The sequence below is a fragment of the Pongo abelii genome, chromosome 15 (assembly GCF_028885655.2).
Source record: "Pongo abelii isolate AG06213 chromosome 15, NHGRI_mPonAbe1-v2.0_pri, whole genome shotgun sequence".
Taxonomy (NCBI): domain Eukaryota; kingdom Metazoa; phylum Chordata; class Mammalia; order Primates; family Hominidae; genus Pongo; species Pongo abelii.
In genome coordinates, this window is record NC_072000.2 from 43,762,110 (window position 1) to 43,788,797 (window position 26,688).

The window sequence follows — 26,688 nt, forward strand, 5'->3', positions numbered from 1 at the left end:
TTTCAGTCATCACAAAGGCTTCTGGAAAAGGTATGAAAAAAAGAAATACAAAGAAGGACTGTTCAGCTGGTGTCAAAGGACTAACTCTTGGCCTAAATTTTTCATTTTTCAGTGAATTACAACATGCAGGACTTTAACAATGACTCCGAATACATCTGGAGCATTTTAAGGAACAAAATAAAAGTGAGGATTGCCACTTTATAATCCCTGATCCAAGAAGCTACATGTTCTTTTAGGCAGATTGATACAAGCTTTAAGTGAGCAAAGGGCTGAAAGCAGAGTATTTTCAGTCACTGAATTATACATATTAAAAATGTGACTTCTGTTAAATGTGAATTATAGCTCAGTAAATCTGTTATAAAACAGAATATGTAACAAAAAATTATAAAACAATAGAATTACATATGGCTCTACCTCATAAGAAATTACAAGATGTGTTTATATTTTTTTTTTTAGTTTACTATTAATCCTCCTAGGGGGCCTATGAGTTTGGATAGTATGTGCTATGGATAAAGAAATATGCACAAAATGTTTTACTTGCTATATTGCAACACTACTTAGTTCTATAGACAAGCACATGTTTTGCAAATCACTAGGCTCCATTTAGAAAACATAATTTCATATTTCATTAATTTCTTTTATTGTTATTCTAATCATAGACTTAAACAACAGAGCTTCGAGATCTCTTAATTCAATCTTTTTATTTTACTTATAAGGACCCTGAAATCCAGAGGAGTTAATCTCCAGCATTTCAGCACATGATTAATGGATCTGGGTCTAGATCCTGGGGATAGCCTCAAGTCCAGCAAATAGGGCACTAGACTGGGAGAAAAAGATCTAAATTTGAGTCTCAGAACTGTCAACTTTCAGAACTTATCAACTTTCCCATTTATAATACTTATGAACGTGTTTAATAGTTAAAGCAAAGTTCAAATATTGGCTGTCGTTATTGATAAATAACGACATTATTGATAAATAACGTTATTGATAAATAACGAACTTCCAAATTTTTTATGGGGAAATTTAAATTGCCAAAATGATGTATGCTTCTCATCATATTAGTGCAAGATGAATATAAATTTCCCCCAATTTGTTTGAATCCCAGTGCTATCATCTCTTAGCTGAATTTTGTTTTAGGGAATGAAGATTTGTCATTTTCAATCCCTAGTATACTAGCTCTTTTTTTTAGAATTGTCTTTAAATTATAGAGATGAGGTCATGTTATAGATGAGCCAAGTCATGATGAGGTCACCTACATACATCTAATCTATTTCATAAAGCACAGCTTTATTATGAATTTAAATGTTATTAAAGACCATTGGTCCAGCCTGCATAGATAAAAGTCTTAGACCTTTACCTTGGAAAGGATAACTTATTGGTCTAAAGCCTCATTGACACAATGACACTTATTCTGTCAGTTTGTGCACTGCCTACTATATCAGCATAAGGAGAAAATTATTAACGTTTATATTACCATGCTATGAAAGAAAGCAAGCAGCTTAGTTTTCCCTGAAAATAAAATCAGTGCAAATTTTATTTGAAAGATTGGACTGAACTTCACTAATAGAGCTACTCTATGATGAAGATACATCCATGTCTTAAAAGAAACATCTGTCCATAATCTGTAAACTTACACAGGGTTGTCCTTCAGAAGTATGTGAAAGAAGACTAAGTATATGATGACTTGCAGTGTATTAGATGCTAGCATGTTTCTGGGATGATGTAGGAGGTATGAAGGCTAATCATTTCATTCTGGAGTGTTCCCTTGGAGGGTTAGGAGTGTTAGCGGGGCAGTGTCATTTTCAAGTGATGTGCATGTGTGTGTATTCTCAAATGTTCAATGAAATGTTTGTGTGTGTGTATGTATACACAAATGTTTCATTGAACATTAAACATGTTAAGCAGTAAAAATGTTAATGCTAAACATTCACATTAAACACATGAAAGCACAAAACCTTCTAATAAAATTATAACTATAAGTAGCCTTTTATTTATGCATGTCCTAGTATTTCAGAAACCTTCACAATTTTCATAAATGAATGATAATAGTGGATGTTTACTGAATATACCAAAGAAGTTAGATATCAAACACTTTTAATGGAGGATATTGCCATCAATTGTTTTGACTAGTTTAAAACTTTTTATTTATTTATTTTGACTTTTTTATTATACTTTAAGTTTTAGGGTACATGTGCACAACGTGCAGGTTTGTTACATATGTATACATGTGCCATATTGGTGTGCTGCACCCATTAACTCGTCATTTAACATTAGGTATATCTCCTAATGCTATCCCTCCCTCCTCCCCCAACCCCACGACAGGCCCCGGTGTGTGATGTTCCCCTTCCTGTGTCCATGTGTTCTCATTGTTCAATTCCCACCTATTGAATGAGAACATGCAGTGTTTGGTTTTTTGTCCTTGCAATAGTTTCCTGAGAATGATCGTTTCCAGCTTCATCCATGTCCCTACAAACGACATGAACTCATCTTTTTTTATGGTTGCATAGTATTCCATGGGGTATATGTGCCACATTTTCTTAATCCAGTCTATCATTGTTGGACATTTGGGTTGGTTCCAAGTCTTTGCTATTGTGAATAGCGCCGCAATAAACATACGTGTGCATGTGTCTTTATAGCAGCATGATTTATAATCCTTTGGGTATATACCCAGTAATGGGATGGCTGAGTCAAATGGTATTTCTAGTTCTAGATCCCTGAGGAATTGCCACACCGACTTCTACAATGGTTGAACTAGTTTACAGTCCCACTAACAGTGTAAAAGTGTTCCTATTTCTCCACATCCTCTCCAGCACCTGTTGTTTCCTGACTTTTTAATGATCGCCATTCTAACTGGTGTGAGATGGTATCTCATTGTGGTTTTGATTTGCATTTCTCTAATGGCCAGTGATGATGAGCATTTTTTCATGTGTCTTTTGACTGCATAAATGTCTTCTTTTGAGAAGTGTCTGTTCATATCCTTCGCCCACTTTTTGATGGGGTTGTTTGTTTTTTTCTTGTAAATTTGTTTGAGTTCATTGTAGATTCTGGATATTAGCCCTTTGTCAGATGAGTAGATTGCAAAAATTTTCTCCCATTTTGTAGGTTGCCTGTTCACTCTGATGGTAGTTTCTTTTGCTGTGCAGAAGCTCTTGAGTTTAATTAGATCCCATTTGTCAATTTTGGCTTTTGTTGCCATTGCTTTTGGTGTTTTAGACATGAAGTCCTTGCCCATGCTTATATCCTGAATGGTATTGCCTAGGTTTTCTTCTAGGGTTTTTATGGTTTTAGGTCTAACATTTAAGTCTTTAAACAGCTGCTTGAGTCATTGATCTTTGGAATTGATCACATTGGCCAATTTTCTTCATATAGCATTGCTATCAATAAATATTGATAAACTCATGTAGATTTGCTTTAGTCGTAATTCATTGCCTCTGTTTTTCTTTAGTTTCAGTTCTTTATTTGTTGCTGTTATTTTATTTTGTTTTCTTGTCTCACCCTTCTTTGTATTGACATTCTAGTATTGTTTACAATGCCTTTCCCTCTTGAAATATTTCACTAACCAGGCTTCTTAGGGCATATTTATTTCTTCTAGTTTCTCTTGTTTCAAACATCATCTTAGTTGTGTTCAATTAAATCAGTATGGTTAGCTGATTCTCTCAATACTCTTTATTGTCATGAAACTAATGTTTGATTCTAGAGTTTTTAACTTACACTTCTATTTTATTTTCCTCTCACATGCACACAGAGAAACAATCTCTTCAATGTTCACGTGTTGAATGAGTGTATACTGAGAGAAGGGTTTCCTTGGAAACACTAAATATGGAAAGCCTTCATATCAATTGGTAGATTGACATCTGTTTCTCTGTAGAAGTCATCTCAGAGCACTATGCACATTGATAATAATACAATGCACAAAAAAATCAGAATTGCTTCACTGAATACAGTAATGAGTAAGAGAAAATGTAATGTTTCTCTTCACAGAATAAAGCATTTGTTTTGAAACCTTAAGAATTTTACACTGGAGTTTGAGATTTTCCTTAGTCATTTCATTTCATAAGGGATTTGCATTCATTTAGATAGATTTGATGACATAAAATTAATTCCCATTTTTGTTTCATCATTTTTAACTAATATAAAATAATATAATGTTTGCTGATGCTTTAAAAAAATTGGGTTCTTACTGAACCCAAGTATAGTTATAATTCATGCTTATACAAAGATATATTAAGTTTCTTGAGTGCTTGTGAATATGATAGATTAAAAATCAATGTAAAATTATCCATTTTTATGTACTTCATAGAGGATACATACGATACACATGATATTAGCAAACAAGATAGACTCCCTCATGTTTGTAATAACAGTTTATAGAATTTTCAAGTTAATTTCTTGGATTTATCCAATTGTAACTTTTCTCCCTTTTCCATCTTTATTATAAACTATTGCCTAGGTTCTATCTTTTGACTAATTTGATAAAAGAGAGTGTCTCCCTGATACAATAAATGTGTAGATTTAGAAATATTTTAAAATGTCAAACAAGTAAGATGGTTGTCTATACATTGTTAATCAATAAATATATAATTTTAATAAACACCTAACCAATTAATGAACAGAGAACATTATAAAAAACTGCTATCAATCTAATCTCTATACTCATGTTTCACTGGCTTAAAGTAGAAGATGGCCAGACCAAAAGGGATATCTAGATTTAAAGACTGGTACAAATGATAATGAGGGCTTGGCTCTTGGAATTTAAAAAGTGGAATTTAAATTTAGTGGGTTTGCTCTTTGTGACCCCTTCATTTTGGTAGCTCTTCATTTTACTGGCCTCTACTAAGAACAGTTGCATTAAGTTTAAATTATGGTAACCTTATAAGGGCATTTCTGCTGAGAAGGATAACTTACTTTTCCCATTTATTCCAATATTAATTAATAAGAAATATACTTTCTTTATAAGATTCCCCCCTCCAAAAAAAAATTGGAGAATATTTTCTTTACTATCCTTCACTAGTTTGATACACTGAAGTACACTGTTGTGTGCTAAACCTAGTTAGAACTAAGTAACGTGTGTCTTGGGTCCAAAGTTCTCGGTTGCCTCATTAAGTAGCTCTGAAAATGTCCTTTCATCCTTGGGTTCCTGGGTGATCTGTGAAGCATACTTTCTAGCCTGCCATATATCTTATTGCCTTAACACTCCTTCGTAATATCTCTGCAGTTGGAAGTGGAACCACTGACAACTCTGCCATCAATGTTGAACAATTTCTGGGCAACAGGAGAGGTGGAGTGGTGTGGCGCCAAGAGTGTGGGCCTCATGAGATATGTAGTGGGACAGGGGCCATCTGGCTCACAGGCACATCATAGTACTGCATGTTCTTACTATTAAATGCAAGAGTCCCTAAACTACTGCATATACACCCCAGGCAGGATCTGCGTCATACCAGACATTTCTGTGACTCTATGATGCTGTGCCTCTCTTCCTCTGTTGTCCATTGTGGAGTTTACCCAAAGTTAGCAGTACCAGGTGTCTCACAAAACATCAGTAAGATGACAATCATTATTACAGACATCATTGAGGTCTCCCCACAAACCTGGAACTTCTCTTTATGTAAAGAGAGTGAAAGAGCACCGCCCTTCTCTACTTTGGAGCTGAATTCCTTCCCTTCTTTTGTCACTTAGTCAAATGTTTCTGCCACTTCTTTACTAGGAGAGGGCCTGGGACTCCCTCCTGTAATTGTAGCTTTACTTATGATTCAATAGAATAGCCAGTAAGATTGGGAAAGAGCCCATCACCTGTGGCAGAAGGATGAGGTGGGGCTTACCAAGCCATCCTGATTCCCTAAGCTCCAATTTGGAGTATCTTTAATTATAGCATTGCTGAATAATCACATTACCTAATCCACGTTAGTTTTGAGTTAACAGTTTGGTCCAAGTGGAGTGGGACGTTACTTGGCACTGTGGCCTAAGGATGACCCTGGGAAGGAGGTGGCCACTCTTGCTGGGAACCTTCACCTAGAGTCCTCCAAGGAGAGAAGGCAGAAAGTGAAAAGGTTAGTAAACCTATGGCCAGAAGGCCTGCCCTCTAGGCTTCCAGGTCCATGGGCATTTTTATGAATGCCATGACAGCTAAAGAATTACAGAGGAAAGACTCAGGCCACATACAAAGTCAGCTCTGCATAGAAACCCTTGTCCCAACCCTTTATAACTTGGGTGTTCTACACCCAAATGTCCCAGAATCTCCACAGAGATGCCCACATCTTAGAAGCTTTCAGCTGATATGTGGTCCTGTAAGACAGGAATTTGGCAGAGCTGGCAAACCTTCTGTCTTAACATCCCACTCCTTAAATTGCATGTGTTTTCCAAGAAGTTTTCCCTAAAATTCCATGGATCATGTGACCCTGATCCTAGTGGTAGTAGGCTATCTAGGTAGCTTGGTGGTCTCACTCTAACATCAGTCCTTCCTTGTTCTGTACTTACCAGTCCTATTGACTCTTCCAAGAGCTGGCCAGAACAAATAATCTATTTCATGTTTGAGAAATGGTGACAATACATAGGACTTGGCTTATTTTACTTTTAGTTTTGTTTACTCTTGTACTCTCAAAGAGGCAGTGGAGAAGGTATACATAAAGTATTCTTTAAGAGCATAAAGCCCTAGTGTCTCCTTTTGCTACTCTTGAAGTCTGCACACCCAAATTTGGTGGTCTCTGAAGCTTGTGCAAAGTGGGACATCTGCCAAGCCACTTGGATTTTCTGCCTTTTATACTATTTTGGTTCAGAATGGAGTATATACTATTAGTTTCCACCTATTACCACCTAAGGAAATTTAGGTATATTCTTCCAGGCTGTATTTCTTACTGCATTTTTCAGGCCCAATTTTTAGTGCAGCAGGCCCGGCCATGGCCTACCACATATAACCATCCTGGACCAGTCTCTGGAAACTGAGTTCAATGGAATTGCTTTTAAAAAAAATTAAAGGCAGTCCCTGAAACTAAAGTTAGTCAGCTTTACCTGGGGCACCACACCTGGACTATGCTGGAGATGGATGCATTCTTGATAAAATCAGGAAGGGAAGAATGCTGGAAGGCCACCAAGCAAGCACTGAAGAGCCCTGCTTGTGGATGAGGGGTGCTGACGGGTGTGTTCACGTTTTCACTCAGGTTCTGGCCATGATGTTCAGGATGCTGCACTGAATTCTACCCAGGCTTCTGGTGCTTACTTTTTTCTCTAGAGTAGGTAGAAAAACAGTGTCCACTCCTTTTAATTCTAAATTTTAGATGTTCTTAATGCCACTAGAGTCACAGAGAAAGGAAATATCTATTCTAATTTTATAAACACACCTTTATTCAGAAGAATGGTTTAGGATGGGTTCTGTGGTCAACATTATTTAAGTCTTACTGGCTAGGCTAGCTTAGTAAAACACCCAATGCATTAGTAATGTCATAATCCTTAAATTTGCTACATTAAAAGCACATTTTCCACTATTTTCAGTCACATACAATAGGTGTTTTCTTGCAATACAATTTTTCAATAATATATTAATTTTACATTTTTGCAACCTCCTGAAGAATAAAATTTGATATAAATACACATACACACATATAAATATACAAGCACACAAAGCCTACTAGGACTAGACTAAAAGAATAATTAAGGCACAGCAATCTTAAAGGCATTACTTCAGCTTGAAGTTTAATATACTGCATTTATTTTCTTACAGTCTGGGGCTAATGGGACTCTACTAATGAAAAACTTTGTGTGTGTTATTTAAGCATATAATTTTGTTTTCTCAACAAATGAAACAGTGACCATTAGAAGGTGGGAATAACTAGAAAGAAATAAGGATAGCTTTGCAAAAAAGGGAATGGAAAAGATAGGCTTCCTTTTGGCTGAGATAATAAAAAATATAGGTGAGAAGTATTTGCAAAGGGTTTTTGCTTTCTTGTTACTTGCCATCCTCCTACTCCTAGCTATATGTGCTTCTGATTTTTCCTACTGGTTTTTTTTTTCCAGTTGGAAAATTTTGGTTGCTTGGGTAAAAAGATTTCTATTATTGTGTGATGGTATTAAAATGGATTATCATAATCCTTTTCTTTATTATATGCATCTAGATGGAAGCAAATAGAAATAAAAGGATTTGTCATTTGTAGAAATCAAATACCTAAAATGACTAATAAGTTTTCCTGTTTGCAAACTTGAACTAAAGCTGAAACCAATTATTATTATTATTTTTCCTGGTCCAACAATTCCTTCTTTGTACTTAAAACTTTTTATATTCTGCTTTTATCAACTGGATTATTCTAAAGAAATTCTTCATCTCTGAATTGATACTCTTCCTGTGGTTTGCAGTGAAATCAGATTTTCTCTAAGGTGCAGTCATACTCGATGAGCCAATTTAGAGAAGCAAATGCTGAGGCCATGAGGACTGAGCACAGACAGGCTGCATTTATTGTTTTAACCAACTGAAACTCATTTAGGTTTCTTTGGCATTTAACAATATGCAGTACTTTCATGCAAAATAATTAGATATAAATAGTATGTGCTTTAAGAATATAACTTGATTAGCATTACTTTTAAACAACTAAATCATTTTACAATTCTGTTTTTCTATTATCTGGGTCACTTTATATCTGGGAATAATACCATGTTAAAAATAGTGCCTGATTCACTGTACTGCTAATTGACGTCCTCCCTCAATCTCTATCTTTACTTATCTGTGTCTCTCTGGCCTCCTGTTTTTCTAGTCTCATGTCTTTCTGGTTTTTCTTTCCTTTGAGGCGGTGATCTCTTACTAGCATTCTCCAACCTCTTCTCTCTGGTGAAGTTCCTGAGTATTGGTCTAGCTGCTCTCAAGACTATACTTGATATATCAAATAGGTATGAAATATGTCCTGTGAGTGGGCTTAGCACAGTAGAAAAACCAGCTCTGAGGTCAATTGGCTGTGTATAGGCAGCCCAAGGGTGCCGGCATAACTGGTACGATTTGTGGTGAACAGAGCGAAGGCTCAACAAGGTAGTAAAACCTGAGCTAGATTTAGAGACAGAACAGCCAAGCAGTTCAGGCACCATCCACAAGAGAAGCTGAAATAACACTGAAATGAAACATACTTATTTAAGCCAACTTTCCACACATAACTCCTTACATAACTGGAAAAATGTAAATTGTCTATGCCTTTGCCAAATTAGACAGTGCCCTTAAATGAAAGGAAAAGAATAAAATAAAAGCCCTTTCACAGTGCTGATACATAGGCTAAACCTTAATTTTTTTTTTATTGTAGTAAGAACACAACTTGAGATCTACCCTTCTAACAGATTTTTTTTGTAGTACAATACAGTATTGGTAGCCCTAGGCACCATGTAGGACAGCAGATCTCTAGAACTGATTCATCTCATGTAGTAAATTTTACACACATTGATTAGCAGCTCCTCATTTCTTTCTCTCCCTAGCCCCTGTTAATCAGCATTCTACTCTTTGCTTCTATGAGTTTGACTATTTTAGATACCTGATACTAAGTAGAATCATGCATTATTTGTTTTTCTGTGACTTGCTTTTTTCACTTAGCATAATATCTTCAAGGTTCATCCATGTCCCAGGCATTATCACAGTGCACTAAAACCTCAAATTCCTGGCCTCAAGCCCTGCTACCTCCTCAGCTTTCTAGAGGTACTTGGACTATAGGCACAGGGACTACAGAAGCACACCACTACACCTAGCTCCATGTTGTCTCATGCTGGGGAATTTCCTTCTTTAAGGCTGAATATTATTCTATTGTATGTATATAACATCTTTTCCTTATCCATTCATCTGTAGATGGTCATTTAGGTTGTTTTTACGTCTTGGCCATTGTAAATACTGCTGCAGTGAACATGTGAGTGCTAATGTATCTTCAAAACCCTAATTTTACATTTTTTGCAACCTACTTGCAATTGTAGGCTGCCAAAATCAGAAGCTATAGTCTGCTTAAACTCTGATCTTGAATAACCCCTGGTCTACTGTCGTTTACTTGGAAGGAGTGGTTTTCATAAAATATAATTTAAATCTGAATTTAATTTCCTTAATATGTCTCCCAGGAAGCACTCTGGTTTATACAGTTACAAAAGAAAAGTGAAATGTGACAAAAGAATAAGAAATACAGAAAAGTGTCTTTGTAGATTTTTTTATATAACCAGATTCTACTTAACCAGTGGAAAAGACTTAGGAAGCAAATTTGTTTTTATATAGTTTTATATAGTATTTTTGTCAACAAAAAAGTCAGTCTCTTTCCACCCCCTAAAAATGGGAAACAGACCTTTAAGAAATATAATTTTAAAATGGTAATATGGTATTAAATTTCCAAGGTGCCTGCATATATTTGTGAAGCTGTGAGTAAAAAAAGCCTAGTTACTGAGAGCTTGGAGGCAAGTGTATATAGCATTGGCATCCCCGAGATCTGTGCATTCTTTGCCATAGGCGGGGAATGCACAAGTATAGCTGCATGTTAAGAAAGAAATTATTTTACGCTTTTTCCTATTTTCCATAACTCTCAGATGTTGGCATTTATGAGAGGTATGGGTGCAAGAGAGGTATGTGGTGGTGGCAACAAGACCAAGAAACTATATTTAGAGAAGGAGATCTGCAAGACCTATATCTGTGTTCCACTGGCCAGCAAAGAACTAAAGAACGAAGATGGACCAGAAATTGCATAAATATTTTTAAGTGTGATGGTACATAAAAACAAGCATATTTTAAATTTTCCAACTTGCGGATATTATTAGTCTATGATGGTAGCTATTTTAAGAGTTGAAATAAAGCTGTATCAGTCTTGTGGAAGAAGATGAAAAATGAACTGAGGAATGAACAAAAAGTTCAGAGTTGAAATTGATTGTGAAAATAAAAATCTGAGCATACAGTTTTGAGATGTAGGTAGTGTTTCCATGAATTTTAGTTATGCTTTTCAGAATGACAGATATCCCATACCTGTCAGTTCAGAAATATTTAATGGTACTTACTAGGTGCCAGGTACTGTTTTAAGCAGTGAATAATTCAGAATTCCTGCATCCAGGAGGTTACATTGGCCCACATTTTCAGGAGTTGAAAAGTGTTTTTTATACACACACACAAATACATACACACATATGTAAATATATATGTAAAATAGGACATACAATGGAAGGGAGCCACTTTAGCACAGTGAAGAAAGGTATCTCTGAGAAAATTGGGTTGGAACTTGAGTGATGTGCAAAAATCCTGGAGAATAGCATCCCTAACAGAAGGAACAGCAAGATCAAAGGCCCTGGGGATGCGAACAACATTTGGCTATTAAAGGGACAGAAGTAAGGCCAGTATGGCTAGAGTGTAGTGAACATGGAGAGAGATTAGATCAGAGAGGTAGGTAAGGGCCAGAATACACACGATCTTAGGAGCCATGGTAGAAGTTTATTCTGGTTGTGATGGTATGCCAATGGTGTTGAGAAAAGAAGAAAATTGTGATATAAATTCAGAAAAACACTGTAGAGGATGGATCATTGGAGAGAGCGAGAGACAGGGATATCTGTTGGGAAGTTAATGTAGTGTTCCAGTGAGAGGTGATGGTGGTTTGGACTAGGGTTCTAGCAATGGAAAAAGTGAGAAATGACCCAATAGGTGATGTATATTTGAGATAGAGACAGAAAGTAATTGGTAAATTGGTTGTTGAGTGTGAGGAGAAAGAAAAGAATAATCAAGTATCAATCCAAGTTGTTAGGTTTAAGAAACCATATGAATAGTGAGCCATTCGGTGAGTTTTGGTGAATAAGTACACTTTGAGGATAAGTACAGTTTACAGGGTAGAAAGTGTGTCCTACTTGGGTTTTATTAAGATGCAGTGGTGATGACAAGTTAAGTAGTTTATTAATCTGTAGCAAAGGTAAATTGACTGGTCTGGAGATATGACTAGGAGGACCATTGGCATAGATACTGTTTTAAGCCATTTGGTAGGAAGAAAAGTCACTTAAGGGGAGATGGCACTAAGAAAAAGGTTGAGGGAGTCCTTTAAGGCAATCCAACATTTAAAAGTCTGACGGGGGAGGAGGAGCTAACAAAGACAACTGAGGAAGTTCAAGCAGTGAAGTAGGAGAAAAATCTGATAAGAGCGTTTAACTAGTCGTACAGAGAGATTTTCAACAGAGAAAAGAATGAAACATGTCAAAAATTGTTGAGAAGTAGAAGATAAAGATGGAGAACCATTGGTAACTATTTGCTTCTAAGTGATGATCTTCCCTCGTTGGGCCATTGAACTTCCCCTTGTTGGTGGCACCCGGACTCATCCTTAGGAAAGCAATCCTAGTTCCTGGTCAGGACACATTCTCAGGGTCTCACTTTACCAAATTAACCTATCGCCTAGTTTTTGGCTTGCTTCTGAATGGCTAGGGTGGCTATATATGCCAGTTTCCTCAGGGAAAACTTAGATAATGTTTTTAAGTGTTTCATTTTATGACCAAAAGTGTTTGATCAATTATATGGTCACTCTACAAACCATCCTATAAATCTGAAGCAACAGGGGCAAGGACTGGTTATAGAGAAAATATATTCTGCATGTAAAATGCAGAAGAGTATTTACTGCTTTTCAGCTGAGTCCCGTGAGGGCCACTGAGATTTGATGTAGTTCTTCGAGATGTAATTTGACAGACCTGGCCAGGTACAGTGAGATTGACTGTCCCAAACTGTGTTTCACTGTATATGGCATTGAAGATTAAGAAAGGGAATAATCTTGTATTCGTATTGCCTGTCTGCAGACTCAGGAGATACCTCATTAGGTGTTCTCAGTTTGGTTCTGGATCGATTTCAGTGTTTCCTAACCTTTCTCATGTCATTACACATATTGAACATGATAATGTATCTTGCTGCTCAGTGGAGTAAATGTGCTAAGGCTATGACTTGCCTGGAGGACACAAGACTCAGTACATGAGTAAGCCATTCACAGCACATCATTGTGTCACAGCACATTACAGGGATGGCTGCATGAGAAAACATGCTCCCTAGGAAGCAGGTGAGATAGTCCTGAAGAAATTTACAAGAGGCAGGGGAAATAGCCAATGTGATATAGAACTGAAAATGCCTGCTCATGAGAAAGTGAACACAGTAGTTTCAGCTGGACTCCTCATTTAATTCAGTACTGGGGGGAAATATGCTGGTTGAAAAAGAAAGACGTTTCAAATTAGAATTAGTATGGTCTATCAGCATTCTAAATTTTCTATAGGTTGAGAAAATACATTCATGTTTCCAATGTCACTTATTTACAGAATAGTTTGTATTGATGGATTTCTACCCCTTCTAAGATAACGTAAACAAAATTAGCACAGTCTAAATTTATAAAAATTTAGCTCTTCCATTTGTGTTTATGTTCACAGCTCTTGGATTTAAAAAAAAAAACTGAGGTAAACTGACTCCAACTGCATTCCTAACTGCTTCTAATAATACTTCTATGGCCTGGGAATTGGCTTATTTTCTAAATTTGGAGAGTATCAGAACAGAACTGCAAAAATCTTGTCTTACTACACTTTGAATTCTTTAAAGCAAGGCTCAAGAGAAACTTATTGAATAATTCAACAACATAATTCCTAAAGGACTACACACTGATTCCAGTAAAAGAGCCAGAACCTCATTTGATAAAAGAACCCTAACTATAACAGCTGAGATTGAGGAGAATTACAAGGTTGGGATGGGAGATAATTATTGAATGTTAATTAATCCACAAAGGTGAGATAGTTCGAGTCTGGACTTTGGGATTTTAAATTTCATCCTTAATTTGCAAAAAAAAAAAAATTATATTCAATTTATCATAGACAATTTTACAATAGATGGGATTTTTATATTCAAATTTGAGACATTTCTAGAATGGTAGTATTTTGTTGTTGGAATCTTGATATTGCCATTTGATCTTACTGCAAAACCCCTGCTAGGCCCTATTGGACAAAGCGGTTGAACATCATTTAGCATGGGAAATACCATAGGCCATGAAATTTTAGCCCTGAGTATGGAAGGGATATATTACAGAGGTTGTCTGATTAACCTTTGCTCTAACATAATTTCTTCAGTGATATGATAACAGTCTTCCACAACACTTGCTCTGCCTGTCTGAATCTTCACACTTTCTCTATACTTGGATCTATACTGTTCTGTTGTTACTTGAAGAGACACTCTGATTTTGGATTCAGCATAAAATTCTGACTAATGGCCCTTTTATCCAACTATATGCAACTCCTGGCATTAGACTTACCTTAATATGGTCATCTCAAAGTACTTATCCAGGTATTTACTCAGTTATTTAATTACATGATATAGCTTTTTACTTTCGTCTACCTCTGTGCTAAACTTTTCCTTGTCTTCCTTGATATATCCCAGTGCCATCCAAGACCTAGCCCTGACACTGATTATTCAGTTGTTCTGCCTTGGCCTGAGCTTTTTAGTGTAACTCAAGTCACAGCTTCATGTTTGTGTTTATATCCAACCTGAACTTCTTGAAGAAGGTAGTTTGACATGGATTATAAAAATAATGTTTGTTATCAGAGTACATGGAATAGAAAGTTGACAATAAAAGTAAGTCCATTATCTCAGCAAAGCAATATTTTGTCCCATTAGTGGTGAGATAGAAAATTTTTAAAATTATGGAATTTTAAGATCAATTTATCTCATTTTACATATATAATAGAATAATTGTTCTATATGTAATAATAGGATACTAGAGCTATCAAAGGTTTCTTCCCTCCTTTTCCTTCTGTCTCTTTCTGCAGAGCTGAGATACAGACTCATTCACCTGGCTCCAGAACCTGAGGCTAAAACTCCTGGGAATCACTACCTCTGACAACATTGTGCTTTAGTCCCCATGACCTGTCTCTTCCTTTCATATATTTTATGAATTTATTTCCAAGGATGGAAGGCTGACTTCCTTGAACCAAATGAAGATAGTAAATACTGTCCAAATAGCAGATGACAGTTGTCATGAAGCTCAACTCTTAAAAAAATTGTATTTTTTACTTTGGATCCCATGCTAGTTAGATGATACTTCAGATTTACCCATAGACTGAGTGGCTTCAACAAAAAACATTTATTTCTCAAAGTTCTGGAAACTGAGAAGTCCAAGATCAAGGTGCTAGCAGATTCAGTTCCTGGTAAGGGCCCTCTTCCTGGCTTGCAGATGGGCACCTTCTCACTGTGTCCTCATATGGTGGAGATACACACACACACACACACACACACACACACACACACACACACACACACAGAGAGAGAGAGAGAGAGAGAGCGAGAGCATGAGCACTCTGGTCTCGTCTTATAAAGGCACTAATTCCATCATGAGGACCTCGCCCCCATGCCCTCATCTAAACCCAATCACCTTCCAAAGGCCCTATCTCTAATGCCATCACATTGAGGTTTAGGGCTTCAATATATGATTTTGGGGGGACACAATTCAGTCCACAGCACTCCCCAATTATCAACATCCTGCAACAGTGATATATTTGCTAACAATCAATGAACATACACTGACACATCATTATCAAATACATTTTCAAACAATATAATTAAAAATGTTGAATTTTATCTATTATTTTTTTCCTGCATCTATTAACATGATGGCATAACCTTTCTCCTTTAATCATCTGATGTGGAGATAGCATTAGTTTATTTTCTAATGTTAAATCAATGTTGCATTTCAGTGATAAATTAAGTTGGTTCTGCTATACTATCCATGGTAAAATTTTTTATGTTTGTTTTGAATAATTTTGTTTAGAACTTTTGTGTATATATATATATATATATATATATATATATATACACATATATATATATGAATTAGAAAGAACTGAACGTTTCTTTTTCAGTTTTGTCCTTTATAGATTCATTATAAAGATTATGCTAGCTTCACACAGTAAAAAGAGCAGCGTTCTGTCATTTTAAAATCTCTGGAGGAGCTTTTGTAAGATAGAAATTACTTGTTCTTAAATGTTTGACAGGAAAGTTTGAGGGAAGGTTGCCTATGGAGTAATAGAAAGACTGCAGTTTTTTCTTTTCTTTCTTCTTTAAACAGTTTAGTAACATATCTTTGTAGAAGTGACTGTTTTATCTAAGATTTTAAATATATCGCTTAAGTTATTTATAATATACTTTTATCTCTTTTAACAGTAGCAACATCTGTAGTTAGCTCATCTTTCTGAATTCCTTATACTGGTTATCTATATCTTCTCTTTCCATTGGTGATTACTAGAGATTTTTCACTTTAGGACTTTCAAAAAACTGAGTTTTGGCTTTATTTATTCTTTTATTATAAGTTTATTTTATTATTTATTTTCTTCTTTTCTGAAGTGTTTAGGGTACTGTTTTTTTCTAAATTCTTGATATAGATACTAAAATCACTAATTTTTAATTTTTCTTATTTTTCAGTTCATGCATGCAATTGGGTCTATAAATTTCCTTCTAAGTAGAGTTTTAAATGTATCTGAAAATTTTCAGTATTGCAGAATTTTGTTATTATTCAAAATATGTTTTATTTTCAGTTATGATTTCTTTGAGCCATTAGCCATTTAATGGTTTCTTAGTGTTAAAAATATTTAGTTTTTCTAGTTTTCTGTTTGCTTTGATTTGAGTTGCATTGAAGCTAGAGGACACACTGTGTTTGGCTTCAGTCCTTTGAAATTTATTAAGATTTGTTTTGTGGCCTTACTATATGGACAAATTTTGAATATATACAAAGTTTTGTATATATAATATATATTATATACATATCATCAATTGAAGAATACACATTTTTTCATCTTTATCTAGGAAATATGAATTCAAGGGTCGATTGGAATTTTACTGCAGTGTTTGTGGTTAATAGTGCCTGATAAGGTCCTGTCCATTAAACTTTTATTTTTAGATAAAAGTCAACGTTTTTTAATTATATTGTTTGAAAACATATTTGATAATGATGTGTCAATGTAGGTTCATTGATTGTTAGCAAATGTATCACTCTGTTGCAGGATGTTGGTAATCGGGGAGTGCTGTGGACTGAATTGTGTAAGAGCAGTCTTACAGTGATATCATTTCCCTGAAACCAGGTTTCCAGGCTGTAGGTCATTCAGGGGTTCCTGTGGTTTATATTTATGAGAACTCATTTTGACTTACTGGTGGTAATCTTGAGTATATACATTAAATCTTTGTGATATTAAGCCATATTAATCTGTAAAAGAGCAGAGTAAAGGTCTGACACATTGGAGTTTATATTAAGATGCTTTGTGTTTCCTTTCTGGTAATGCTCTTTTCAAGTGAAGAGAATTAGTTCTGTAAGGTTCTCAGAGAGTAAAATAGAAGATCATCAACATACTCTGTAAGAGTGAATTACTGAGACGTGCATGTCTCTAAGTTTATAATTATTTGCAAGGAGTAAGAGAGTACTTCTGTAAATCCTGGGGTATAACTATTCAAGTATATCGTTGATTTTCCCAAGTGAATTGCAAATAGATACATTAAGTCTGGGTATAAGTGTACACTAAAGAGTGCTGAGAATTGATCTAACACTAGAGAGTAAATAGCTATGTCAGTGATCGAGGAGAAAATGATATTGGGGTTAGGGAACCCAGGAAGCAAGAAGCACAGTCTTTTAATGGCCTTTAAAACTTGCACAAAACAGTAGTTGCACCTATTTGTCTTTTCAATGAACAGAACAGAGTTAATACTAGGGCTAACACAGAGACTAATGAGTTGTCTCAGAAGGTACCAGATAGAATAGATGGCATTCCTCCCTTAGTGAGTATTGGGCTAATTTTACCAAGGACTCAGCCAGATCAATTGAGGCTATTATAGGTTCAGCATCATTTATGTGCCCTACATCTGAACTGTTTTTAGCCCAGAAGCTCTTGCGAACAGATTCAGAGCTTAAGGTATCAATAGAGTAGGTATCAGGTAATGACATCTGTGCTATCATCAAACCACAGACTGGGGATTTTATTTAGAAAGTGGCTGTCTGATTCAACCTTAATGGAGGCACCTCATTTTAAAAACAGGTTTTGTACTAGCAGATTCACCAGAGTGAAATTTCTAGGTAGAGAAGCTTAGTGACTAGTGCAGTGTCCCAGAGTGATAGGATGTAGTTGAGAAAAAGGCAAAGTTTGAAGGGTATTTGAGATTCTTACCTTGGAAAACTTTTTGTGACTCTAAGGAAGGCATAATAAAAAGGTCATAGGGTTAACAGCAAATGGAAGATAGTGTTTTTGCCAGTCACATGGACATTTATTTATTTTTTTGGTGGTAAGGGCAATTTTGGGCAAAATGAAAATATTGTGTCCTTGGAGGATGTTATTTTGTTACACAAACTTGTCTTTTCTCTTTTGGTATTCTATCTTTTGAATTAAGGCAGGGCTAATGTTCCTTCAGTGTCCCATTTTCTTGTAATTTGAACAGATGTCTTTGTCTAGATTCGGCATGGAGGTGTCCTTTTTGCTTAATCCGATTAAGTATTATTTGGTCTTTAATTTTTCTATTTCTCAAGTCAAGGTATCTTCAGAGTTGTTTGCCAGCTCTTGTAATTCAGACAGATCATTGTATCATCTGTTTATAGGAGGCAGATAGGAGACTATTTTATCTTCTGCTTCCTAATTAAATCTGCCACCTCAGTTTTAAGAGTGTTAACAAAAAGATGCCTAGGACAGATATAATGTTCTCTGATTGAGGTTGGTATAGTCTCTAAAGGTGGTAGTGCCATGGTCTCTAAGATCGGGGATTAATTTTATTTTTTCCTTTTTATAAGACTAAAGATTTTGCCAATTAGTTTGGATTGAAAAGATATCAGGGGTAGTTGCTAAGAGATATTATACTATTTTATATCCATTTTGTTATTCATTTCTGTTCAAACTTTGATACATATTTGATAAAATTTTGTAATCAAGTTACTCTGCTTTATTTTTCAAAAGAGATTTTGGTAGCTCTAGGTCTCAAAGGGAAATACGTTAATTGGGGAGGGTGAGAGAGTCCTAGACTATACGACCCAAGGACAATTCCCAGTTCTTTACTGAATTCTTATTTTTCAGTGTGAGAGAAGAGTAGATCTTATAGTTCTGACCTTGAACAATATTTGAAGCTACATTTCCAGTGGAGCTGGGATGATATTCTTTCCCACTTATGTTAGAAGACATTGTGAGGCATTATGGACCAGTGAGATGGTTATGTTTAAAAAGAATAGGGGAGAGAGGAAAAGGTCCAGGTAAGGTGCAGAAAGAAGAACAGACCAAGTGGGAGGAGAAAACAAATATACAGGTGGACCTGTAGGAAGGAGGAAAACCCTGAGTTGGTTCAAGAGAAAGAGATGAGAGGTAAAGCTTGGATTGCAGATGCTCTAAGTTTTATTAGCCTTTTTTAAAGGCTCCTTAAAAGGAGAAATTTAAACTTTTTCGGTCTTTTAGAATCTTCTTCATATGGATCTTAAAAATTCTGACAATTGAATATTTGAAGTCTTTGAGCCCTTTGATTCCAAGGCACCACATAGTGGATTATCATATTCATATTTCAAATTCTCCAGTGTGGTCACTGAAGTTCTAAATTGCCCTTGGCAAAATTCTGTCATAGCTTCAAATATTTGGTGCCTTTGGTCTCATGATATGAATACATGATCCAAACTGGACAATGACCCAGAGAGTCACTGACTGACTAGAAACTGCCTGTTTTTAAATGATAAAAATAAACAAGAGACAAACATTCAGGCTCCAAGAATCTCTGCACTAGTCATTCATCTCATTCATGAGAACTCTGAATAGTGAAACAAATCAAATAAACGCTTTTATCAAGGACAAATTCAGGATAAAAGATTAGGAGTTATCCATGTAAGAGAGTGAAGCCCATGCTGGAGCAGAGCAGGCTCATATATTCAGTCGTTGGGACTCAGAGGAGCAGAGACATAAATGGAGGTAAACATGTATGTTCAGTATGCATTATATCACTGGAGGTTCATTACTTTTTCCAGTACTCAGAACTTTTCTGCTATGGATACCCATTAGAATAACTGGAAGCTCTTTAAAAATATCAGTGCCAAGCACCACCCAACCCTAGGGTGATTAATTTAGAATCAATATATATTTTAAAAATTTTTGTAATTGAGAAATAATGATTGTGTGTATTTATGGGGTACATAGTGATATTTTGATACATATAATATGTAGTGATCAGATATAATTTATATTGTTTAAAGCTCTCTAAGTGATTATAATATGTATCAGAACCTCTGCAATTCACTAAGCTGCTGCAAAAATTCAAACAATTCTCTTCCTAAATAGGAAAAGCCTGATTTGGGTTTCATATAAAAAAAATCTTATCTTAGTTTTCATGTTTTAATATGTCAGTTGCTTGACAAGTGATTTATCTTTGTGTAGTTCACCTAAGGAGTTTGTGAAAACAATGTGTATGACTCTGAGAAAAAGGTAAGAATAAGAGTTTGGTGCTGACTTCTCTTTGAATGTTTGAACCATTCAGTACTAGAGTAACTTAGCAAGATCATGGAAGCACACATTGTTATTCAACACTTCCCTGTCTTATGTGAAAAATCTATATTCAAGATCAGAATGTGGTTTAATCTGTTCAGTTATTTGCTTTGTAACTCTGGGATGGAGTATCTCTAGATATTTATTTCTTCTGCTGATTGTGATTACATCAGGATAGTGTTAGTAGTTTTTCATTAATAAGCTAGTCTGCCAATTACATTATTCTTTGACTTTCTTTTTTTGCAAAACACTGTTAAATATTGACAAGTTTTATTTTCATAACAACCATAGATGCAGAAAAGCAAGAATAATGGAATTAAGCATTTGCATTATTTCTATTTCTTCCCTCCCTTCTTTTCTTTCTTCTATTTTTCTCTTCCTTTATTCCTCCCTTCCTCTATCCTTCTTTCTTTTCTTTTCTTTCAACTTGTAACTGAATTCTGGCCAATAGGATGTGAACATGGGTTGTATGCCCTGCTGTGCTGGTTAGTTTCATGTGTCAATTTAGCTAAGCTAAAGTACTCAATGATTAAACAAACAGTAATCTAGGTATTGCTGTGAAGATATTTTGTAGATGTGGTTGACATCTGCACACCAGCCTGGGCAACAGAGTTAGACTCTGTCTCAAAAAAAAAAAAAAAAAAAAAAAGAAGGCCGGGTGCGGTGGCTCACTCCTGTAATCCCATCACTTTGAGTGGCCGAGGTGGGCAGATCACCAGGTCAAGAGATCGAGACCATCCTGGCCAACATAATGAAACCCCATCTCTACTAAAAATACAAAAATTAGCTGGGCGTGGTGGCATGTGCCTGTAGTCCTAGCTACTCGGGAGACTGAGGCAGAAGAATCGTTTGAACACGGGAGGCGGAGGTTGCAGTGAGCCGAGATCATGCCACTGCACTTCAGCCTGGAAACAGCGCAAGACTCCGTCTCAAAAAAAAAAAAAGTCTTTATTAAAATTATTTTGTTTATTTTATTTAAATTACTGCTTGATTTACAGAGAAGGATTATCCCTTTCATTATGGGGATTTGGGCAGCTTTTTCAATGTCACAATATTGAGTTATTTTGTAATAGATTTGTATACATTTTTAAGGAATAAAAAGATTTTGAGATTTTTTTGACAGAAAATTATGAGTGATGATTTATGAGAAATGTTGACTAGAGAAATAACACAAAAATTAAACCCATTATTTGCCTTTTAAAGAAATGTATATAACATATTTTTACTGTTATCTTTTCTATGTTTAGATATGTAAATACTTATACCATTCTGTTACAATTGCCTACAGTATTCAGTAAAGTAACATGCTGAGTAGGTTTGTAGCCTAGGAACAAAAGGCTGTGCCATAGAGCATAGGTGTGTACTAGGCTATAGTATCTAGGTTTGTATATATATACTCTTACGATGTTCACACAGTGACAAAATTGGCTAACAATGCATTTCTCAGACCATATTCCTGTCGTTAAGCCAAACATGACTCTGTGTAAGCATTCTTCTTCGATGATTATTTCAGTTATTCCTATGTTTTTGTTGTTTGTTATTATGGGAAATCTATGAAAATTCTCGAATGTATTCTGGTTCCTCAGTAAAGACATTTTCTCAGGTATATACTAAAGAGAGGGTGTTGCTGGATATAGAATATACGCATATTCACATAGTGTATAAATGTTTTGTTGATTCCAATCTTTACATCTTTAGTAACACATGGATTTGTCACATTTGTTAGTTTTTGAAAATTTGCTGGTATAAAATGTTATCTTCATTGGTTGTAATTTTCATTTACTGGTTGCAAAGTATGTTGAGAACTTTTAATATAGTTATTGATCATTTATGTTTTATCTCCTATTAATTACCCATTCATGTCTTCTGCCAATTTTTATATTTGGCCATTTATCTTTTTCTTATTGACTCTTAGAAAGCTTCTTTTTATCTTCCACTTAGATTTAGGGATATTTTATTTCCTTACTGTGTCTTTTGGTGAACATTACTTCTGAATTTTGATGCAGTAAAATTTAGTGAGCATATATGTATTAATGTAGTTCGTGCCTTATTTTAAAAATATTTTTCTCTTGTGAGTTCGTAGAGAAAATTTCTTGATATTATGTTATGAAACTTTTAAAATTTGTCTTTCATATTTAAATATTCAGTCTATCCAGAATCACTTTTGCTATACGATATAATCAATTTTGTCTCTTTCCCTCTATGGTTTCCCTCTATGGTTTACCACTGTCCTAGTATTATTTATTAAAAATAATCACTTTTTTCCATAGGTCGGGGTTAGAGGTTCAATTGTGTCTCCCCTTCAATTCATATGTTAAAGACCTAACCCCCAGCACCTCCGAATGTAACCTTATTTGGAAATAGAATCATTACAGATGAACTTAGTTAAGATGAGGTCATGCTGGCATAGGGGGTAACCTTAATGGAATATGACTGTGTCATTATACTAAAGCAAAGTTGGATACAGATACACATACTGGGAAAACACCAAGCAGAAGTAAAAATGATACCTCTACAAGCCAAGAAATGCTATATGTTACCACCAGAACCTAGGTAAAAGGCATGGAACAGATTCTGTCTCACAGCCTTCAGAAGTAACCAACCTTGTTCACAAAATTCTAGCTTCCAGAACTGAGACGGTAAATGTCTTTGTTTAAGCCACCTGGTTAGTGGTACTTGGTTGCTGCAGCCCTAGAAAACTGATACAATCTGAAATGCCATTTCTCTCATAACAAAATTCCTATAATTGTAGGACAGCTTTTTTGTCCTTCTGTGTATATTTCCTTATATCTCAATGGTCAAAGCAACTGTTATGATTAAGCCTGACATCAGTGAGTGGAAAAGTACATTCTGCCCAAGAAGGAAGAGTATAGGGAATAAATATTTGCTGGTCAATAGTTCCAATTATCGCAGAGAACTTTTTCATTCTTTTTATAACTGATTTTTTTTAGGATATGCCATAATTTATTCATGGGCATATGGGTTGTTTGCATTCATTTATTAATATAATCACAAGATAATAAATACTCTTGTGCATACATCATTTTTTACATATCCAAGCATACCTGTAGGGGGTATTCTTGGATGAGGTGATAGGTGAAAATTGTATGCCTTTGTAATTTTGATACCTATTGCCAAATTATTCTACATTGAAGAGCTAGCAATTATACTCCCATAAGCAATGAACAGAGAATAGCCATTTCTCCCAAAATCTATACTATACAACTTTTAAAATTTTGCCTGTCAGTTATTTGAATAATAGAATCTCAGAGCGATTGTTGTTTCTTTCTTCACTTGTGTTTCTGCTTTATTCTTGGCCTCTTTACCTCTCTCCCTTTTAAGACCTTTTCATCATTAAAAATATCAATTTTCTGAAGTCATGTTTGTTTCCATCATATTTCTACACATGGAATCTTAGTCTATTTTAATAAGTCAAAGCATCAATAAAGTATGTAGTTTAGCTAATAGTAATGCCCAGAGTTGATTCCTTAGTTGTGACAAATGTATTTTAGTAGTGTAAGACATTAACAGTAGGAGAAATTGGGTAAGGAATATTTGGGAACTTTGTACTATCTTGGCAACTTTTCTGTTAATCTAAGACTATTCTACAATTAAAACTTTATTTAAATTTTAAAATCAAAGCAAATATGTCTTAAAGGAAGAATTTCATTTAAATAAATTCCAGGGATAAATCTAACAACCAGGCCATAATTCTCGAAAGAACAGATGATATAATTTCTTCCTATTTAAAAAATAGACAATTTAACTGGTGAACAAAAATCAGAATTTATCTGGTGAACACAAAATCAGATCAAAGAGTGTTAGATGATATTAAAAATTACAAAATAAAAATTGTTAGATGATATTAAAGGTTTTTCTGAAACCATCTTCTCTCAATAAGTATTTTAGACATAACCATAATGTTCAACTTTGCCTTCTTTAGCTAAGGTCCTTGGATAACAGATCTCCTTTCTCTATGTTTCCATAGCACACCATCTGCCTTCTGTTCACAAAATCTCTTTCCAGAATAGTTAAAATAAATTGAGCTTCCTGTTAAATCATTATAATTCTTCCAATTCTACTTCCCTAAGATTATTCCTTAACCATCGTTTTCAAGTTTGGGTTATTTCCACTTCCTTTTTCCATTTGAAAATCATTCTAATATATACAGATTTATATACATTCTAACTAATTTTAGCAAGAAAATATCCTAGATATGGGCAAAAAACTATTCATGTAGGATTTTGAGGCATTTTGTTAGATTACCCTATATAATATTTGCATCAATATTTGTTATCAAAAGGAGTAGGTAGGAATGCTCATTTTCTGATGTAATTCATAATAATTTTTAATAAATGGTAATTATCTTACTATTTATTGTATTTTTAAGATAGCCAAGTTAACATTTATATCTATTAGTCTTTAATATTAATTTGTTGAGGACTTGTGAAGCTAAATGTACTTCTATATGTCTGTCATTTTTACCTTTCCTGGTAAATTGCCTGATTTTGTTTTTGCCCAGGCATTTTTGTAAACTTGATTAATTTGTGGACAATTCTCTTATTGCTGAGAAAATCTGTTTTGTGAGCCTGAGGGCCTGGGCAGTGGTGAATTCACCTAGAGAAATATCTCGAGCTCCTGACCTCCCCAGCCAATACATTACTTCTTTAAACTGTGGTCCTTGACATTTGAAATTAGAAGAAAAAATGTTGCATCTTGCCTTTCTACTCTGCTCTACATCCAGGACTTTTCCAGATCTTACCCACCACCTGTTCTCTTTCCAACAACTGCAGAAATTTCTTGTTCTTACAATTAGCCACCTCCCAATCTTATTTTTTTCCTTCAAAAATCAATGCCCATAAGCACTGGAAATAAATATGGCCATTTCATTTTAATTGTCAACCTATATGTGCCGAGGCCTCCATCTTCCTTCGACCCCAATTCAAGAAATATGTTATATTTTGGTTCTCACTCTAAAATGTTTCTTTTAAAAGTTTCTGAGAGAATAAGTGATGTTAATTCAAACTGTTTCTAAAGAGCATATGTACTACAGTAAAATTTTATTTTTGTCATTTTGCTGAAAAACTGAACTAGAGTGATGGATATTGCTGATTCTTCTTTTATTCTCAATAAAAATAAAATTTGTGCTCAAATATTGTTTCTCAAAGCTGAGGATTTTTTTTCTTTTTTTTTAGGTCCTTTGTGTTACATATTTACTTGCTTCTCTCATTCCTTTCCCACATGGATTTTGAAGTCTTTTGAAATTCCCCTTGATATTTATTTTTGCCTTCCCTCAACACTGTATGTGTGACTAGTAAGAAATAATTCACAGAATCTCAGAAGTTCTTCCGTCACTGTCTTGAAGCAGAACGTTATTTAAATATATTTTAGAAGAGTTATTTGTAAATGAGAATGGATGTCATACTAGGCTTTATGGATGTTCTGTATAGAGAGTAGATTTAGTCTTAGAAACTGTAGTGTTATCATTTTCAGATATTGACTAAGCTGTGGCAATTCTCTAACAAAAAGAGATCATGTGAACATAACACAGCAGGTAAAAGTTTCTGAGTTTTGTGCTGAACCTAGACCAAAAGGCCACAATAAAGTAAGATTTAGTGGGCATGTACTTCCCATGTCCTCCTCTCCTTTTACCACAAAGGTTTGATCAACCCCTTCCTGTAATTTCAACCCTAAGCTCTAACCATAAGGATTTTCCAAAAGAGAGAGTACTTATTCTAACACAGTGGAAAAGTGTCCTGTAATTTTCACTCGTTCTTGTGTATCCTCTCCTGATATGGTTAATTTGTCCATGCCTAATCTTAATATGAGACATAAAAATTTTGATTACTTCCTTAGTTACTGTGATTGACAATTTTATTGACTTAGGGGCTTCAAAAACTTCAATTAAGCGTATTAAAAAGTTTGGATTTCTTGGGACCCTTGGTATCAAGGAATCTATGACTTCATGATTTTCTCCTTTACTTAAAATAATTATTTTTCCTGGGTCTACTTCAAAGCCTTCCCTTGTCTTTCAGAGCTTTTGGCATAACAATAGAACTTTTATGTCTTTTCCAAAGAATTTTTTTCCCTAGCTTTTATTAGAAAGTTATGTTGGGCCACTTTTTTATAGAATTCTATATCTTGCTACATTTAGCTGTTTTAAGCCTAGGAAAGTCTTATTGTGTTAATCTGTTTGCATTGCTATAAAGGAAAACCTGAAACTGGGTA

At 35.0% G+C, this 26,688-nt stretch overlaps 1 long non-coding RNA gene across 1 annotated transcript in view; it reads left to right on the forward strand.

Moving 5' to 3' along the window:
- Positions 1–26,688, forward strand: part of LOC129049888 (uncharacterized) — a 602,992-nt gene that overhangs the window by 309,993 nt on the left and 266,311 nt on the right. The window lies entirely within an intron of this gene.